The following is a 14,356-nucleotide window of genomic DNA, read 5'->3' as shown; positions in this document are numbered from 1 at the left end:
TCTCGAGAGGAATCAGAGACATTTTGCCAAAACATGCTCCAGATTTATGTGCAGAGAAGTGAGTTGGAAAATCTCTTTATAGGAGAAGACATTTAGTGGTTTGCTATTCTGTTTTGACTTTTTTTTTTCCCCATTTATTTATTTTATTGCATTTTAGGTTTTGGGGTACATGTGAAGAACATGCAAAATTGTTGCATAGGAACACACATGGCAGTGTAATTTGCTGCCTTCCTCCCCAACACCTACATCTGGCTTTTCTCCCCTTGCTATCTCTCCCCAGCTTCCCAGCCCCCACTGTCCCATAACAGTATTTTCAAAAACATTAATGTATGCTGTTTTGAATTGCTCCTTAGTATGATAGGTGCGGGAGATATTCAGAAATAAGTATTAATAGCAATAGTTAACACCTGTCTAGCACTTTCTTGTGCCGGGTATTCTTTTAGCTACCTTCACACATGTTCATTCATCTAATCCTCAAGAACCATCCTATGAAGTAGGTGCTCCTATTTTCTTCTTTTTATGGATGGTGAAAAAAGAGGCCCATAGAGTTTAAGTAAGTTGCTCGAGGTCACACAGCTATTAAGTAGCTGGGCTATGAACAGAGGTCTTCTGGCTCTGACACCTGTGCTCTGAGACTCGGCCAATTCCATGGTGCTGAAGTGTTGGCATCACCTCACCCCTGGTTAGACATGCAGAATCTCATGTTCCACTCCAGAACTGCAGAATCAGAATGTGGGTTTTAATAATGTTCCCAGGAAATTTGAATGCACAGTCAAGTTTCAGAAGCACTGCTCTAAACCACTCTGCCTACTTACTGTCTCTCCAGCCATGGGAATTTCATGGTTGTGGCAGAAATAAGGGGGCATGTGTGGGTAATAGCTGCCCTTCTGACATTTTGGTGAAACAGACTGAACACCAGTTGAATGCTTTAGACATTTCAGATTCATTCCCAGATAGCTTCGTGTCACACGCTTTTGTTTCTTGTACCTCTGCATGCACACACAGCCAGTCACACATGGCTTTTACAAAGTTTAATAAATTTAAAGACAACATGGGATGGCATTGGCATAGGGTAGAGTCATGCTTGTGGTGTTTTGAAAACTTGTCCTCTCTTCCTTTTAGATTGGGGCCCTCCCCACAGCCTGTGCCCTGGGAAATACTGCCAAGCCCAGGGCTCACTGCTTGCCTCCTCATGGAAATAGCCTGGAGAGGCTGGTCCTCGCCCTTCCCCCTCATTCCAGTAAATAAATGTCTTTCTCGTTACATAAGTAATTATAATCCAAATGTAATCACATAATAGACATAGAAGGAGCAGCCAGCCTGCCTCTGGGGAGTTGGCCAACTTAAAGGACAAGAATGAGGGAGGTTTTTTGCCCAGTAGAGAAGGATGTTTGGGGAAAGGGAAGTAAAGAGCCTGAAGGTCTGAAAGAAGATAGCTTGTTACTGGGGAGAAGTTGGGCGAATCCTGGAGAGGGCAGATGAGGCTTTATCGTGAATGCCTTTATTTGCCATTATAACAAGTTACAGAATTTATTTTGTGGCAGTCACTCCTAAGGGCTCTACCTGTATTTTCTGCAAACAAACCCTGTCAGCTAGGTATCATTATCCTCATTTTGCAGATGAAGAAAGTGTCAATTTCCTTAACTTGTTCAAAGCTGCCCAGTTAGCGGTAATGCCTGAATCTGAGACCCCAGGCTTTAACTTATGTGTCACTACTGATCAATTTAGCAACTGCTTTAAGTCATCATAAACTGTAAAACAAAGACTGCAGATAACAACAATACAGATAAGGTTTTATTTTATTTTTGTTTTATTCTGCATTGCCTATTTGAAGAGACTGGTTTTTTTCAACAGTCAGTAGTGGAGCATATGACTGCTGGGTCATACCCCCAGGGTTTGCACATTGGTTTGTGGGGTGCAGGCACTGACTGACTAGTGCTAAGACATATGCACTTTTGATGGAGTTTCCTTTGCCTACGTATTTTTGGGGTTTCTGGAAATGTGGAATCTTAAGGGGAAGAAAACACATTATTTATAGAGCTGGAAAATGTTCTGCTTATTCTCAATCCTTTATTGACATGGTGGTTACTCTGCTGTTTTGGTTGGCGGTGTGATTCTATCTTAGTTTAAGCAAAAAGTTTCTTTTGTCAACAGGTAGATTAATAAGGATATTTCACTCACCATGAAATTCCTAGGAACGCTTTTTCTGAGCACATCAGACTTCATTAAATTTTTCTGTTTTCTTTAGTTCCTGTTGCTTCTCTTTTCTTGCGTTATCAACTAGCAGCATGCTTGTTGTTCTGTAGGTAGTGATGTTACCACCTCGCCATTTGGTCCTCTCTCCTCTGCACCGGTTAACTTCCCATCTAGTATTTTGTTCAGTGAACTGTTGCAGGAATGATTATCGATCCCTCTTCCTCCACTTAAACTAGCAAGGCATGCTAGTATTTTCTGTTTAGGACTGAAGAAATGCATGCAATTCAGGAAGTGTGGCAACCTTGTAAGTAGTGGGAAAGTTAGAGGATCTAAACTTGGGTGATTCACATAACTTCAGTAGACCTCAGTTTCCTCATTTATAAACAAGAAGGCAGGTCTAGAGCCGTTAGATGAGGCCTTTAAGGGTCCCTTGGATGAGGTGTAAAGTTCATGTTCTTAGGGAACTTCACCACTAGTACCTTGGCTGTGTTTAAGTTTAATAGGTTTTAACATTCCTATAAATTTAACTATATTACTCCTTTTTCCCATTTACAATTTATTAATAGCTTTAATGAACTGTGAATGACAGTTTAATTAGATCATCTATGTATAATTAGGGCAACCGGGTTTTTTTTTTCCCCTAAGAGGATATATTTTTCATTTGTGAGTATGTAGCTTACCTCTAACCTAGGTAATTAAGCATTTTAAAGCATTTTCCAAAGTAGGAAGGCTTTTTCTGTTTTCCTAATAAACGCCTTATTGAAAAGCAACATACATAAAATATTTAGGGCAGTTTTGGCCTAGGTTTTAGGTGTTATAACCCAGACAGACAGAACCTGAGGCAGTACATTTAGTTTAGTGTTAACAAAGCAGTGTGGAATTTAAGATTTCTCTCTCTCTTTTTTTAACTACTTATTTTCTTACTTTTCGAGTAAAGCAACTTTACAGCCACTTCATATCTGTTTTGAGTGCTAAATTTTCAAAGTTGGCAAATAGACTTTTATTCTGTTATATCTTTTGTGAAGGTGCCACATTAAACACTAAACGCGTAAAAAAGAAAATCACCTTTATCTGATGGATGATCCCCAATTAGTAGCCCAGGAACCAATTTGTATTTGGCTTTGTGATTTGTTTTTCTTATATTTGAGTATGGGTGTGCCTGATATTCTCGGAATTTATAGTACTTCAAACAAATAAGGAAGTCAGGCTGTGAAGACACACTCAGAAGGAACTAGAAAGCTGACAGATAGACCGTTGACCTTCCTCAGTCACCTTGCTGAATTCTTTGGGGTGGGCTGAGACCCCTGGTGTTCTGGGATGGGACAGCCCATACGAGCAGAGTGCTCTCCTTTTCTCCTTTGCTCTCTCTGGATTTATATCCTTCTAGAACTAGATGTTTAATAAAGTATTTTGACTCTGAATACCTGAATTATTCAGATCTTCTTGTCACTCCAGTCACAAACAGGTAATTATAGAATCACAGCTGTTTAAAAGAGGCCGTGGCGGTGAATCATGAGGTCAGGAGATTGAGACCATCCTGTCCAATGTGGTGAAACCCCGTCTCTACTAAAAATACAAAAATTAGCTGGGCGTGGTGGTGGGTGCCGATAGTCCCAGCTACTGGGGAGGCTGAGGCAGAAGAATCACTTGAACCCGGGAGGCGGAAGTTGCAGTGAGCCGAGATCACATCACTGTACTGCAGCCTGGTGACAGAATGAGGCTCCATGTCAAAAAATTAGTAAATAAATAAAAGGCAATGTGTCATTTTGTGTTCATTGACAATTTGACTGTACTTCACACAGTTAATTTTACACTGGGCAAGCTAAGTTAGTGTCAAAGTAGCAGACCAGATTTCTCTTGCATTACAGTGAGTGACAGAGATTGGAGCAGTGCCTCAGTGGAAGAGATGGTGGTTCACAGGGTTATGTGAGGGGCCGCATGAATTTCCACCTGTTTCCAAGCATATTCCCTACTGGGCCTGACCAGAGGGGGCCTCAGATGTTGCTGAATGGTAAGTTTGGTGGAGGAGGGAATAGGAATGTTTTGATTTCCGGTCTAAAGGGGATATATGGGCTGAGGCAGATTGATGGTACATGGATGACTGAGTGTTTTAAACAAATGCTGTAAGTGACAACCTGCATCTCGTATACGTAGCTTCATAAAACAACCTCTCTTGATTGTTTAATGGAGCCAGATGATCTAATATAATATGGCTGAAGATTTGTGAGCCCTATTGGAATAATTCTAAAATGCTTTTATTATAGTTTTTGATTATTAAAGCAATTTATTTTCAAATATACCACTTTTTTTTTTTTTTAACCGCTAGAAAAAAATACAGAGCTTTATTATTCTCAACACCAGTGGCAGCGGTCTCTGTAGGACAGGGGAGTGAGTTCTGTTGACAGATAGGGATAGGTGGCTCCTCCTTGCCGGCGATGAGCGGGTTCCGCAGGACCACGATGACTGAGTCCCCACACAGGAACATCTTGGAGATGTAGCGGTCTTTGCTGACTGGCTTGGACGATTTCTTGCCCTTGCCGCTCTTGGGTACCTCAGCCCACATCTTCGCATTATCTAGCACCATGTTGCAGTGCCTATCGAAGGCCTTCATGCGGCCCAGGAGTTTCTTATTGTTGTGGCAGATGATGAGCACTTGGGTGTTGTTCTTGACGGACTGAGTGAGCACAGAGAGTGGACCCGTGTTAAATTCCTCCTCCTATCGCTTCTGCAGCTCCTCCGGGGTCATTTTACTCTTGGGCTTGTTGAGAAGGCTCATGTTGGTCACTAAGCTCTAGGTTCACTCCTGTTTCCTCTGCATTGCTGCTGCCTCCACATTTTTAAAATACAGAAAAGATTAAGAGAAAAACACAACTGGTATTGCCATTAACCAGATATCCTATTGTTAGTATTATATATGTATTCTGAATGAATCAGTAGATTTTGAACAGGTATCATTTGTTCATACTGCCTACCTGTTTTGTCCTGTGTGAGAAACATATTTTCTCACTGCCAGATGTTCTTCTAAAGCAATATTCTGGTAGTTGCCTAACACCACATTGGACAGTTTTCACTGGCCAGGGACTGTGGCTCATGCCTGTAATCCCGGCACATTGGGAGGGTCAGGTGGGTGGATCATCTGAGGGTAAGGAGTTGGAGACCAACTCCAGTCTGGCCATCATGGCAAAATTCCATCTCTACTAAAAATACAAAAATTAGCCGGGTGTGGTGACATGTGCCTGTAATCCAAGCTACTCTTGGGAGGCTGAGGCAGAAGAATTGGTCGAACCCGGGAGACGGAGGTTGCAGTGAGCCGAGATCGCGCCACTGTACTCCAACCTGGGCAACAGAGCAAGACTTCTTCCCCCTGCCAAAAAAATAAAAGTTACTTCCAGGATAAAGTTTTTTTTTTTTTTTTTTTCCAATTTGCATAGTAGGGAAAATCAAGCTTTAATTTAGGGTGGTCTCACATGAATGTGCAATACTAGAGATTTATATCATTATAGAAAGAGAAGACACTTTCCGGTGTGACACTCTTGTAAATATGGGGGAATTGTGACCCATATTATTCCTGCTGAAAGTTAAACATTTTAATGGCAGAAAAGGGACTAACATTCCTAGCGTTCTTGCCTTTGTTATGTCATATTTGACAAATCTTATATAACATTTTTCCTTTTCTCAAGACAATGAACATGTGTCAGTATATACTGTAGTTAATATCTCTTAAGTTTCTTTTGTGGCTAGTAGCTTGGCTTTAAAATGATCCTGAGGCTCAAATCTGGCTTATGAGTCAAAACCCCTGAGTGGAGCCCTTTCCTTGGTTCATGTGTTAGAATAATCTTCAAATCTATGTTGACCTGAGAGCTTTTGAGGTCAGAAACGGGTTCTGCAATGCCCAATATCTGCCATCTGAGGTTACTAGTCTGTATGCTAACTGGAACCTAGTGGAATGTCTACAAATAATGTTTTATTCATAGATTTTGTTTCTATCCATTAAGAAGTCATCATTCTTAAAGCATTACCTGCTACCATACTAGACACATTGAGTGTCTTTAATCAGCATTCATATGTTCCAGCCCATTCAATGCTAAACGAAACCCAGAAAGGTAAATTCACTCATTCACAGTCACATAGCCAGTTGGTTAGTTATTGGATCCAAGTGCAGCAAATTTGCAAGGATTGCAAAGATTGCTTAAAATTGAATTTAATAAATGCTTGTTAGAAATTTGTAAAATATAGACAAAAAAGATAATTTTTTCAACCCAGACACAGCTATTGATCACATTTTGGTAGATTTCAGCTGTCTTTATTTTTGAAAGTTTTTTTTATGCATAGATATTTCAAGGGATACAGTTAAGATAATTATGTATTAGCCTTTTTTCTTTGAGCCTCTTACTGAGTTTAGGGTCCTGAGGTCAAGAACTATGAGAAATACATGTAGTGGGCGTTAATTTATTTCCTACTTTTCGGTAAGTTTCCCAGGAAATCTATTGGGAATGCCTTATTGTTTTTTGTTTCCATTGATCAGGACAAGGGTTACTAATGTGAGGGCTGTGGTTTTCATCCAGCATGCCAGTTCTGTTTATGCTGTGTCCAGCCAACCATTTTCCAAGTGCATCACAGTACTCACAAAGCAGAGTGATGGATCACTGCAGAATTAAGAAAAACAACTCAACCCAAAGCATGTTCTGCTAATGGCTCACTATTGAAATCATTCCTTTATATAATACTTGACCACTCTCTGACATTTTCTTGTATATTTTATCTCAGTTTTATCTTCACAAGGCTGGTCTTAGAGGAATTCCAAATAGAACCCCAAGCCACCTTACGTTTGACATCTTTTGACTAAAAGAACATGATCTTTTAGCTCTATTACCAGTTCTGTTACATTTTTGATGGAAAGTCCTTGTAAAGGGGATAGAACTTTTTTTTTTCAGTTTCTTAATAACTGTTTTGTTTTTACAAAATATACCATTTTAATGTTAAATTGGGAAAATATAAGTTAGCAATAGCAAAAAGAGAAGTTACTCATCCTATCAGCCAGAGATAATCACTTTCAACACTTTATTATAAATTTTTTTGCTCTACCTCTTTCTATATCTAACATAGAAAGGGAGTTGGAGACCAGCTCCAACTGCGTGTGTGTGTGTGTGTATATAAGTGTAAATTTTCAAGAACTGGTATAAGGTTTACATATGAATTTGCAGTCCACTCTTTCCATTTGGCAATATATCATAAACGTTTTTTATTTAGTTAAATGTAATAAAATATTGTTTCTCATGGCTGCATAGTCTCCCGTCATGTGGATGGACCATCATTTATTTTACCCATTCCTTATTGTTAAATGTTTAGGTTTTGATTTTTTGATGTTTTTAATCAACTATGGATACACATCCTATAGCTAATATTTGCAAATACATGAATATTTCCTTGGGGAAAGTTTCTAAGAGTAGAGTCACTGGAGCAGGAATGTATACAATATTTTGATAACATGATAGCTATTGCTGAGTTTTTGCAGAAAGCTTTGTGGCTGTTTGTATTTCTCCCATTAGTGTATAGAGTGCCAGTTTTGCCTTAGACTTCTAAATCCTGAATATGATCATTTAAAAACATCGTTGAGTATTTAATATGTGAAAAATATTATGTCATTGCCATTTAAATTTGTTAATAATTCTTTTAATACGTGTAAGGCTAAATTATTTTTTAATTAGTTATAATGTTTTTCCAATTGGCCTTTTCCTTATTGGGAGATTAAAAAAAAAAATTAGAGTTGCAAATTTTTAAATACATTTCACTGTTAACTATTTGAGGTATTTTACAAATATTTTCTCCCAGTGTGTTAGATCCTTTTTTAAAATTTAATTTTTCTTTTTTAAAAGATGGAGTCTTACTCTGTCACTCAAGCTGCAGTGCAGTGCTATGATCTCTGTGCAGTGGTGGGATCTCTGCTTACTGCAGCCTTAACCTGCCAGGCTCAAGTGATCCTCTCCCCTCATTCCTCCAAGTAGCTGGGATCACAGGTTCTCACCAAATTCGCCTAATTTTTTATCGTTTTTTAGAGATGGGGCTTGGTCGTGTTGCCCAAGCTGGTCTCAAACTCCTGAGCTCAGGCAGTCTGCTCACTTTGACCTCCTACAAGTACTGGGTTTGCAGGTGTGAGCCACCGTTCCCTACCTAGGTCCTATTTTTAAAGCCTTGTTTGTTGTGGGAGTTCATATACTTTTTAGAATCTGTAAATATGCACCATAAGGGATATTAGGACTATGTATTACTGCTAATATTCAGATTTTTTCCGTGCCCTTTATTCTTCACCTTTAAAAGTTCTCTTCAGCTTTTTAAGTGCTCCTTTACAACCTTCTATTCCAGAATACTTTTAATAGGATCATATATCTGTCCCAATTTCCCTAGGAATATTGTAGTTTACACATATTGTCCTAGTACAATTTTTAATAGTACCCCTTTTACTCTTAGAGTATCCTTTTAGGGATGATAAAATTTTTTTTTTTTTTGAGACAGACTCTTGCTCTGTCACCAGGCGCTAGGCGGGAGTGCAGTGGTGCAATCTCGGCTTACTACAACCTCTGCCTCCTGGGTTCAAACAATTCTGCTGCCTCAGCCTCCCGAATAGGTGGGATTATAGGCATGTACCATGGCACCCAGCTAATTTTTGTATTTTAGTAGAGACGGGGCTTCACCGTGTTGGTCAGGATGGTCTCGATCTCTTGACCTCATGATCCGTCTGCCTCGGCCTCCCAAAGTGCTGGGATTACAGGCGTGAGCCACCTTGCCTGGCAGGGATGATAAATTATATGGTCACCCTAATCTTTAAGTATCAGGACATCAGCTAAATACATAACTGTGACATAATCCAATCAGAATCACTTTCTTGGATTTGGTTAAAATGGGGAGGGTATAGAAATCAAGCTTGCCACATAGTCTTTTGTATTCTTAATGTGCAAAAGAGTTCAACAGCCATGTTTCAAAACACCCAACATACTATGATTATAAAATGTTCTCTATATGGCATTATCTGTTTGATTCTTACTAATTCTTGTTGGACAAAATAATTACTCTAAAATTAGGTTGAAATCGAAGTTCCAGAATGAATTTTTTCACCCAACTGATTATCTGTTATGGCTAATGACTTGTGGTTTGGATTTTTTCTGTTTTCTTTGCTTTCTATGTTATTCGTTTCTGGAGATAAATTGGGAGAGAAAAGGGGGAACTTATTTAGTATTTTAGAATTACTTATGCTTTATACTATCTCAAGGTGGTGAAATTTATGAGCTTGTAGTCAGCAGTAGGTTGGGACATCAGTTGTACTCTTCAAAAGTTTTAGTTAATTTAGTAAAAATAAATGAACTTTCAATAAGGTGACTAAAATATTCCTAGTGACATACTTGAATATTTGAAGAAACATACTTAATTCTTCTTGTTGCAGGATCAGAATTTTCTGATTAAACTGAAGGCACATGACTCATGCCTAGCCATTTCATGCATTAACAGAATTTGGAAATTTACTTCTGCCCCAGTGGATGTTCTGAGGTGGAGTTTCATGGCCATTGCCACAAAAGACCATAAATGTGTGTATTTATTCAACATTTCTAGAACCTTCTTTGCCCCTTGTCCCTTATCCTTAGGAAGGTCATGGGGACACACCTGATACAGGAACAGCAGGAAAGAGGTAACACTGGAAGGTGGGATAAACTTGATTTGTATCCGTGTCTTTCCCAGGTCAGCCTGGGCAGACCCTCACACTCAGAGAACCTTCAAGGTTGCCCTCTCCTCCTTTATGCAGCCATTTGCTGCATTGCAGAGGGACAGGGGGTCCTCTCAGTCTCATCTACCTAGTTCCACTGGTCCTCCCACCACATCTGAAACCTTGCTCAACCAGTATCAGATGATTTTGTCTCCTGCTTTGAATATTCAGTTGTGGATTCTTAGCAACTTTCTCTTCCAAAGTCCTATGAGGAAGCTTTCCAGAATTGCGCTTCTAGCCTCTACTCCCTGGAAATGCATTTGCCAACATAACACAGCTAAACATGGGCTATCACCTTCACCTTTCACCAGTTTTCCTTCTGGACCCCCCGACAGTGCTAAAGTCACTCCCATTTTCTTGAACTCCCAGGTTCAAACCATGCTTCTTTCTTGGTTTCTTCTTTCTCTCACGGCATGGCAGACCACAGCCACGACCTGTCTGTTGTATCTTTTCAGTATTAAGTCCTTCCTTCCTGCCTGTTTTCAATTTTCACCATACAATTTCAGGGTCTTAACTCCCGTGTGGACCTTGCTGTAGATTTCTTTGGTCCCATTTCTTTGTCATGTTTCTTCCCTGTAAAATTGAACTGTTTGTGCCATGCCTCTGTCTTCATGAGTCCTATGGTGAAGTTCTTACCTGCTCAGAACTTTTCAGTAGCATCTCATAGGCTGTTGGATCAGATCCAAACTCTGTCATATGTTACATAGGAAAAGTAAAAAGCAGTTACATCAAAGCCCACATATGAATCTATATAAAGTCCTCATAGAAATATATATAATTGGCCTTCTGGGCTGCATGGATTCAACCAACCTCAGATGCAAAATACTTAAAAATAGCTAACAACAAAAAATAAATAACAATATAGTATAACAACTATTTACATGGCATTTACATTGTATTGGGTATTATAAGTAATGTAAAGATGATTTAAAGTATACAGGAGGATATGTGTGTAGTCTGTATGCAGATGCTGTACCATTTTATATTTGGGTCTTATGCATCTGCACATTTTGGTATCTATGGCAGGGGTGGGGGGTTGTCCTGGAACCAGTCCCCTTGATACTGAGGGACAACTGTACTTGAAAGCCAAAATGAGAAGGAATGCATTTAGCAGGAGGCTTTTCTGCCTAAGTAGTGTGATGTTTTGAATAGTGAGGTATTTGACAACTCCTTAATAATCTCATTACCCAAATGAAAATGCTCTAAAATGGATTGTGGTGATGCTTGCACATATCTATGTATATACTAAAAATCACTGAACTCTATTTATTTCGAGATGGAGTCTCACTCTGTCACCCAGGCTGGGATGCAGTGATGTGATCTTGGCCCACTGCAAACACCTCCTCCTGGGTTCAAGCAATTCCTCTGTCTCAGCCTCCCAAGTAGCTGGGGTTATAGACATGTGCCACCACACCAAGCTAATTTTTGTATTTTTAGTAGAGACAGTGTTTCACCATATTGGCCAGGCTGGTCTTGAACTCCTGACTTCAAGTGATCTGCCCGCCTCGACCTCCCAAAGTGTTGGGATGATATTTTAAATGGCTGAGTTGTAGGGCATATATGTGAGGTACATAAAGCTGTCGTTTAGAAAAAATTTATTACCTGTACTTCATAAAATTCCTGTGGCACCTGTTATAGTACAAAACAAGCAATAAGTAATGACTTAATTGCCTCAGCAATAATAATTATTAAGAATATATGGAAAAAATACTTCATCACGGAAAGTTTCCCCACCTCTACATTCTCAAGTATAGTTTGTGGAAGATCTAGAATAATGGAGCAGTCATTTCATTTACTATGTAGTATATTGACAGGTTTCTAAAAAAAAAGTTGATGGTGAGTACACTTTGGAAAGCCACGAGTATACAACACGATAAGAAAGGAATCATTCTAAAGTATTAGACTATAGCTTTTGGTTTTTGAAGCCTTGCTCCAGCTCATTAGTGGGTGTGAATGTAGGGGTGTGGGTGTGATTTTACAAACTCCTGGAAATATCACCCAACTTAGTGATGCCTGGTGATTCAATATTTTCTTTTTTTGATTTGTTTAAGTGTTTTGCATTTAGTTGATTTAATTTCTGTTAACTTCCTTATTGGTTCAAGTAAGCAAGTACAGTCTGTGTGAAGCACCGTTTTCATTAGATGCCTTAATGACTTTTGTACCTTTTCTGTGATGAAACATTTCAGGGGAAAGGTTGCATATAAGACAGCTGGTTTCTGATCATTTTTCAAAAACTGAAATCACATTTATTATGCTTCCTCCAATGTTATTTTCATATATTATTGGGTCAGTTTATTAAAAATAATGTCTGAGTATATACTGCTATAATTAATACAGCATTTGTTGGGTCATAAGGCCTAAGCTAATAACTGTTCCAAGAGCCATACATTATATCTTGGATTATGATGTCTTTTCCCCTTTAACTCTAGTTTTTGCTTCTTGGATCATTTCCATGAGTTATGGAGCAAGAGGAGAGACTCAGTTTGCATTAAGAGGCTAATTGGTTTCACTTCCTCATTTTTCAGGCAAATCGTAGAAAGTCATATGTGCAAGCCTTACTAAATATTAATAAAATGCACCAATGTGCTTTCTTTAATTTTACTTTCTCAAGGAGTAAATCTGGTTGTAAGAGTGTCCATTCTCATTTCCTGCCTGCTGGTTATACATTTCAAGGTGTGTTACTTCCAAGCAAAGAGATCCTTCCCTTAGCAGGAAGAAGGCACATTTCTATATGCAATTTACCTAAGAGTAAGGAAACAGGCATTTATTTATTTTAGGCTCAGGTCGACTATTGCTATTTCTGAAGAAACTGAAGGGGAAAGACAGGAAGAGAGACTCCTGCTCTGTTACCATTTTATTGCATGTCTGTTGCTGTCGCTGGATTGAATACTGGAGAAACATATGGCCATTATGTGAAATAAATTAGAGGACAAAATTTAAATTGATGAAACAAACCATAGGGTACCTTTTTTAACTGGCAGGTGAAATTGTCTTGACTTCAAATTTGGTGGTGCCAGATGTTGCTCCTCTCTTTTGGACAGCACATGCAAATACACAAGAAGCATCATAGGACTGCTTTGGAATAATTATAACCTAAAAGAACAGGGGCATTTTATATACCTATCTTTGAAGTTCTCTGAGCATTCATTACAAAGGGGCCACTTCTATCTCCAATGACAAATGTTTTGGCTTTTTACAAAAGCTGAATCTTAAATTTTTTTTCCTTTAGGGGAAGTGAGAACCCAAATGATTTCCTAATGCTTCTCTTCATGGCATAGTTGGATTCTCCCAAATTAGCCATTTGGAAATGATTAAAGAATCCTTGCTGGATGGTTTAATACCAATGATGAGACCACCCCCCAACCCCAGCAGGTACTACGGTTTTTGATCAACCTCAACATTTCCCCCCAAGAGAGAATTTTAAAATGTGAACGATGCCAGGTTTGGCTTGTTTGTACATGTGTCTTTGTTTTAATCCTGCTCTTTTTCTTTCTTTAAGAAAAGGGAAATATTTCTCTAATTTTCCTTTTAACTGACTATTAGATGCCACATGAACAGTGGACTTCTAAAAGTCCTTAAAGGTTAGTAACTGCTCTGCATGTGCAGATTCAGTAACTATTGTTTTCCATGATAACTTTCTACCTTCCAGATCCTTTTGTGGTTTTGTGTGTATTAGGCACACTTGGAACATATGTAAGTCCTTCTTAGTATTCTCAATGTCATTATTTGAAATTATTGGGATATTAGCTCGAAAAGCATGCTGCTTTCTGCAGTCTGAAAACCTGTGTATTTTTTGACTTCCCAGATCGTTGCTTCTCTTAATTGGGGCAGTACTTGGCTAGTTCCCTCTAGCACCTTAATTCCCCTACCTCGAAAGATAATTATTTTTAGAGGCTCAAAATGAAGAGCCACATGAGTAAAAGAAAAAAAATCTTGACATATTAACCTTGAAAGAAGACTACTATAGTTTTAGTCAACTTGTTTGAATTATTATTTGAATACATAGTAAATACTAGGTGACTTTTTTATTTTTCCCTGCCTCATGAAAAATTTAATAGTTTTTAATGCTGTGCAACAACATACAGAGAAGGAAAATGATCATGAAATCCAACGCTGGAGAGAAAACCCTTGAGGTTATCCAGGCCAATTCGCTCATCCTCAGCTCTCATTGGCCAAGTGGGCAGGGCTGGGAGGGCCCCTGACTTCAGGTGGTGTTCTTTCTGTGCCACACCTCGGTCTGTATCTGATATCCTGATGATATGAAATAAGGTGGAAAATGGCATTTCAGATCCATCTCCGGCTGTTTCCTCTCTTATAAATGTAATTCATTGTTCTCTTTTAAGGAGGACCACATGAGCCATTTTATCCTGAAGAAGTATTTGCAGGGTTAATAAGGACTTCAGA

The 14,356-nt window shown here is 38.9% G+C and overlaps 1 protein-coding gene and 1 pseudogene across 1 annotated transcript in view; one reads left to right on the top strand and one right to left on the bottom strand.

Moving 5' to 3' along the window:
- Nucleotides 1–14,356, top strand: part of GNAQ (G protein subunit alpha q) — a 328,594-nt gene that overhangs the window by 83,938 nt on the left and 230,300 nt on the right. The gene's annotated exons all lie outside the window — the stretch shown is intronic.
- On the bottom strand, nt 4,084–5,291 carry LOC108314368 (annotated as a pseudogene).

The sequence above is a fragment of the Cebus imitator genome, unplaced genomic scaffold (genome assembly GCF_001604975.1).
Source record: "Cebus imitator isolate Cc_AM_T3 unplaced genomic scaffold, Cebus_imitator-1.0 Scaffold150, whole genome shotgun sequence".
NCBI classification, from domain to species: Eukaryota; Metazoa; Chordata; class Mammalia; order Primates; family Cebidae; genus Cebus; species Cebus imitator.
Note: the sequence above shows the minus strand (reverse complement) of the source record. Positions and strands in the feature narration are given on the sequence as shown.